At 37.4% G+C, this 6,696-nt stretch overlaps 1 long non-coding RNA gene across 1 annotated transcript; it reads left to right on the top strand.

Moving 5' to 3' along the window:
* On the top strand, positions 1,462 to 3,928 carry LOC109825481. The gene is made up of 4 exons (XR_002242989.1): positions 1,462 to 1,776; positions 2,654 to 2,791; positions 2,886 to 2,951; positions 3,610 to 3,928. It is a non-coding gene; the product is annotated as an uncharacterized LOC109825481 (long non-coding RNA).

Raw genomic sequence — 6,696 nt, 5'->3', positions numbered from 1 at the left:
GCGTAATATGAATAGTTAAAAATATGTAATAATTAGTACCAAAAAACAATAGCGTAATTAATCAATACAAAGTATATAGCAGAAATATTGGCTAATTAATATTAAATCAGTACAATATACTTATTTAAAAATACGAAACAAGTACCCGGGATAATAACGCGAAAAGTTAATTTTTAGAAATTTTTTGCGGCACAAAACAAATTTATAAATTTCAAATCATTATAATAAATATATAATCAGATGTTTTAAATCATAGAGAAGTATAGAATATCGGAAGTACGAATATCGTTTATAAGATAATGAATTAAGATATTTTAAATACTGAGAAATTATTTTAGACCTAGTATCAGAAATTCACGGTCCATTACATCCTACCCCGCCTTAAAATATAATTCCCGCCCTCGGAAGTAAAATAAGAAAGTCCGCCAGGGACAGATATTAGAATGATATCCATCGAAAGCAGATGAGACAAGCAAATTAAGAAACAATGGAAGAATTACGAGACAAGAAAATAATGAAAGTTCCGGAGTCAAAGATCGAGTGAGAACGATAGGACGAAAGAAAATCTATCCCAGAAAAGGATAAGGCTCAAGGAATAGTCCCCTTCCACGATGAAAATATGAAATATGTATCTCACAATTGTCGAAATATACTTCTTACTAGGTGAGGATCTCGGGACGTGACCTGGCATGGGCCCCACGCCAACAAAACCCGGAATATACATCAACAATCACATATCACAACTCCTCGGACCCACCCCGGTGACTACACAAACTTCACCAGCGCGAGTCCGGAATATACATCAACAATCACATATCACAACTCCTCGGACCCACCCCGGTGACTACACAAACTTCACCGGCGCGAGCCCGGAATATACATCAACAACCCCAACCGCTCACATGGACCAAGACTTCTCATCCCAATTCTCGTAATTCCAGGTCAACTACACACGAGATTCTAGATCCTAACTGTGTCATACAGGTCACTATAGTCATGTACTTCTCACGAATCTCAACATGGAATAATAAATGCAGTTACGCTAAGTGTCAATGTCATAAAGTGTGAACAGGAATCGTGATCACATGCAAGAAACATACACTAGTAGAAAATCACGTATTCTTGACGGAATATTCTAGACGGAATTTTTTCCGTCTAGAATGTATTAAACTAGACGGAAATTTTCCGTCTAGAATATTCCGTCTAGAATAAAACATTCTGGACGGAAAATTCTGTCTAGAATACTATTCTAGACGGTTCTTTTATTTTTTATTTTTTTTTTTAAATAACCATGTATTCTAGACGGAAATTTCCGTCTTGGATAATCATTCTAGACGGAAATTTCCGTCTAGAATAACTGACCAGTTTTAAAAAAAAATTAATCCGTCAAATAAAATTAACCGCCTCCTTGTCCCCCCAAAATGGAAATTTTTATCCCAAAATCAGCCTCATCCCCCCAAATCCTCAACCTCACACCCCGGCCCCTCCCTCCCCCTCTACTCCCTCTCCCTCCAAGGCCAGGTCGCCGACAATCTCCCGCCACCGGAGGCGACCGCGAAGCTCCTCCTCTCGACCTCGATCTCAATGCTCCGCCTCTACGGCGCCGACCCCGCCATCCTCAAATCCCTCGCCGGCACCAACATCTCTGTCGTCATCAAGCGAATATGTCTCGAAAAGGATTAATGGAGCAAGACCTTAGTAAGCTGGACGTGAACACGCTGATCCCGTTGTCGTCGGAGGTGATTTCTCGTCAAACTCGAGGCCGCCATTGCCAAGGTTGAATCCTGATTTCTCGAAATTTCCCCTTAATTTGATTTCTTTTAAGGTTTATGTTCTTTTATGTTTGTCTCTTAATTGAAAAAGGATCGCTCTTGCGGACTGTGTTGGAAGGGATCTTAATCATGTGGGAATTCTAGGGTTTTTTTTTGGTTTCCTTGTATGATGTTTATCGCTAGATTGTGGAAATTTATCGTCTTAATTCGAATTATAGAAAATGGTAAGGACATCTCGTTAAAAAAATATAAAAAAAAATGGGATAGACGAGGCTTTAATTTTTTGGGATTTCCTTTTTGATACTGGGAGGATTGCTTCCTTTTTGTTGCGGGGGAAATTTTAATCCTATTATGCCTGCATCCGTGTGTAAATGGGTACGTATTAATTTCATGCTCTTTCGTCTGACTCATGTGCCTACCTGCGTCTATGATTCATGGATCCTCACGGCGTTTTCTGATTAACATACCATGGATTCAACTGTCTTTGTGTGGTCCTTAATTTTTTCTGCGGTAATCTCAAGAAGCTGCAAGTTAATGTGGATTAGTGGAGAAGAGAAAACCAAGGCAACGCAATGCACTTTGTTGTATTAATGTGCATCATAATATTTAACACTCGTAAGAATTAATGTGCATCATACTATTTAACACTCATAACTATTAAGCTAGTTGTAGTAACCACTTACTGAATCTGTACTGTGTCCCATTTCATTTTGTTCTTTCTACATGTCTCATACAAGCACCGTTTTTTTCTAAAGAAACTGTTGTTAATAGAATGCGCAAAGCTTCAACCAAAATTACTACAAAACTGTTAGCTTATAGCGCGTTTTGCATCTGCACCTGGATCTGCACTTGGATTGATGGAGTTCATTTTTTTTTTGCAGAAAGATGGTGATGCTGTTGAAGGAGCACTTGACCGGCTGAGCCAAATTGGTTGGGCCAAAAATATGGAGTTCTTAACCATATGTGTCACGCCATGTGGTTAGTTCTCCATTAAGATGAAGTTCTGGGCAAGTGCTTAGGTGAATGATTTAATCTATATTTTCTTCTGATATTTGTTTTCGTCGTCAAATTTAATAATAAGTGTTTTTGTGACATAACGTCTGTTTGATGTAGGCAACTCTACGGGAGCTGACCTCTTTTGGAATAAAAAATGCAGAGAACCTGGCAATAACAAGTATTGTAAGTGTTAAGCCCTATGACACACTGAACATCCTCTTCATGTTGCTACTAATTATACTAATTATTAGTATTGTGACTCACGTAAGCATCTAGCATCAAGATTATTTTTCTAGTATATATCATTTCATTTCTGGACTAGAATTTATTACTTTGGTTATCACGTGTCATTTATCTTATTAACAAAAAAAAAAGGAAAGGAAATGTTAGATCTTGAACCAATTCGAGAGCTAAATTTGATTTTAGCGTTTTTTTCCCCTGAATTTTATGACTTATATATTATCTATTCTAGATAATTGTCCTGCTTCGACAACAGGATACATAATCCCTTCAGCGAATATGAGTTTTATACTTTCATAATGCATGGTTTATATATCACTATCAAACTGGGTTACGCTAATGCAAAGATTTATAAATGTGAACTTCATAGATGTCCTCGACCAATGTGTTACAAGTATGATATCAAAGATTTATAAATGTGAACTTCATAGATGTCCTCGACCAATGTGTTACAAGTATGATATTGTTGATGGGACAAGTTCCGATTTTTGTCATAGATGTCCTCGACCAATGTGTTACAAGTATGATATTGTTGATGGGACAAGTTCCGATTTTTGTCTGTTTTATCTTTCGCTGTTTGATGAGATTCACATGCATGCAGGGCTTATGGAAGAGGAAAAGAAGACAGTCCCTTGTGTGATGTGCCAGGATTTGAGAATGCTAGAATGAAGCTGTTGAGGCATGTTTCAATTGTGGATTGTCTGGTAAAATGACTGCTCGAACTATTTTTGCATTACCGTGGAACATCTGTTAATGATTCTTTTGGAGAATATGTATATAGATCTGTAATGGAATTTATTTTTCACGAGTTATTGACATATTATTAACATGCAACATTTTTTCATTTATGTAGTCTTAGCCATTGTAAATAATTTATGTAAAAGTTTGTAAACAATTTATGTATCTCTCTACTATTTTGGTGAATGTATTATTTGAATATAATGAGATTTGATATTGGAATATAATTAGATTGTGTTGGATATGAATATAATTTTTTTTGTTCAATATTGTGTATATGCACCAAAAGTAGATTCAGCAAAAAAAAAAAACTGTAGCACAGTATCCTAGACGGAAATTCCGTCTAGGATGCTCAAATTCCGTCTAGGATGCCTTTTTTAAAAAGAAATTTTAAAAAAAATTAAAAAACATTAATTTCCGTCTAGAATGAGTATTCTAGACGGAAATTTCCGTCTAGAATACTCATTCTAGACGGAAATTTTTTCCGTCTAGGATGAATTATTCTAGACGGAAATTCCGTCTAGAATAATCCGTCTAGGATGTATTCTAGACGGTTTTAAATTCCGTCTAGAATAATCCGTCTAGGAAGTATTCTAGACGGAATTTCCGTCTAGAATACTACATTCTAGACGGAAACATACTAGACGCATATTCTAGACGGAATTCCGTCTAGAATAAGCATTCTAGACGGAATTCTGAGTATCCTAGACAGAATTTTCCGTCTAGGATACCTCATTATTTAGTAGTGATACGAGAGTTAAACTACTATTAACAGTACAAGATGAAACTACCATTAACAAATATTTTGCACACGAAAATCAAAATCTCAGTTATTAATTCCAAGAATAATTTTCTTTAAAATTATCTCTCATTATAAAAATCTAAAATAATTCTTTTTCTCAAAACAAATTCTTTTTAAATATTATAAATTCTCTAAAATAAATCCATTACTAAATTAAATTCTTTTAACTTATTATAATTATTCCGAAAACACTATTTATCACATATCTATTATTTAAACCAATATTATTCACCAAACAACCCACGCAGATAATTACGTCATAATTAAACTATGCAAATAATTCATAATAATGTAAATATTCAAACCATAAAATAGGGAGAGCGGGATCTTGCCTGCGAGACCGTGGGGTCTGACGAGGAGACGGTGGCGCCGATGCGGACGCGGTACGACGGATCTCAAGCGACGTCTGTGGTGGGTCTGGACTGCGTCGGTATATCGTCGAACAGGTGGCGTGCGACGAAGGAGAGGCATTGGTGGTTGCGGTTGGAGAGGAGGTCGAGCAGCGGGGGTCACGGTGAGGGCAAGGTGGATCTGAGGCGGGTGAGCTGGGGGTCGATGGACGCTCATGGGTGGCTGGAGTTCGACGAGGAGGAGGGGGCGGTGGAGCTGCTCGCTGGGGGAGGAAAAGCGGCGAACAGTGGGGAGGCGGAGCTGAGGACGGCGCTCGGCTGCTGCGGGTGGAGAACGGCAACTGTTCGTCGGCTTAAGGCGGCGAAGTGGGGTTGGAGCAGGCGGCGGTCTGGGCGACGGCGTGTCGAGTGAAGGCGGCGGGTTGAGCGCGAAGGCGGAGGCGGTCGAGCAGAGAAGGCCGACGAGGAGGCAGCGCAGGGGAGTTGGACGTGGAGGGGAGAGACTGAGCGGCGGCGCAACGGCGATGGAGAGGTAGCGGCGAACTTGGAGGAGAGGGTGGGGAGCTGGCTGAAGCTCTTGGGAAATGGAGGAGAGAGGGAGAATTGACGTGAGAAGAGGGGAGAGATGATGATTTAAATATTATATGTGTATTTTGATAGAGGGAGTACGGGAGAGATAGGATTTGTTGTGATTTAGAGAGAGAAAAAGATGAGAAAATATATGGAGAGAAAAGATTGAGTACGGGAGAGATATGGTAAGTATCAACGTGATTTTAGGGGTATATTTGATTGATTGGTTTTGAAATTTGAAAATGAGAGAATATGGAAGGAGAGAGATTTGTGGCCAGAGGTAGGAGATGATTAGGGTTAGGTTTAGGGGTATATACACATAGATACGCATGCACGTGGAAAAAATAATATCAATCACGATTAATAATACAAATCAAATATAATATGCGTAATCATGATAATTATAATAACAATTAATCAAATAATATTACTAACAAAATATTAACAACCAAATATTTATATATATGCTAAAGTACAAAGCTAAGGTGAATATTAATACAATACAAATAATAATGATAATAATAATAATAATGAATAACAATAATAATGGATGACATATATTTATTTAAAAAGTTTTTACCTCAATAATTAAATTATAATTAGTAAAACATAAAATGGTATTATTAAATCATAGAAAATTCTAGGAAATCAAGTAAAACATAAATACTATTTTGAAAATAATAATTTAATATTTTAAATACCCGAAAAATTATTTTAACTAGTATTAAAAATTCATGGTCCTTACAATGGGTAAACGAGAAAGCACAAGATACCTATGTACGTATGTCCAATTTACTTTTGTTAAATCAATCTATAAAAAACTTATAAATTTACTTTTGTTAAATCAATCTATAAAAAACTTATAAATTTACTTTTGTTAAATCAATCTATAAAAAACTTATATCTATTCATTAATGATATGGATCTTACATCTTTAAAAATGACAGGAGCGATTAGTCAACAAGACTATTGAACAATCTCAGCCCGAAGTTACATCCCCGATGAATGAGTTTGAGATCTCCATTGAGGTACTTGGAAGGAGGCCAGGTTACCTGAAGGGGTATGGTATGCTGAGGTCGTGGCTTTAAAGGAGACAGTAGTTGTGCAAGGCGAACAGATTGCCTCACAAGCCGAACAGATTGCCTCACAAGCCGAGCAGATGAACGCACAAGCTGAGCAGATGAACGCACAAGCCCAGAAGACTGCTGATCTTGAGGCTTTAGTGCAT

This window comes from Asparagus officinalis, chromosome 10, assembly GCF_001876935.1.
Source record: "Asparagus officinalis chromosome 10, Aspof.V1, whole genome shotgun sequence".
Lineage (NCBI taxonomy): Eukaryota > Viridiplantae > Streptophyta > Magnoliopsida > Asparagales > Asparagaceae > Asparagus > Asparagus officinalis.
The sequence above is the reverse complement of the archived record's forward strand: the minus strand, read 5'-3'. Positions and strand labels throughout refer to the sequence as shown.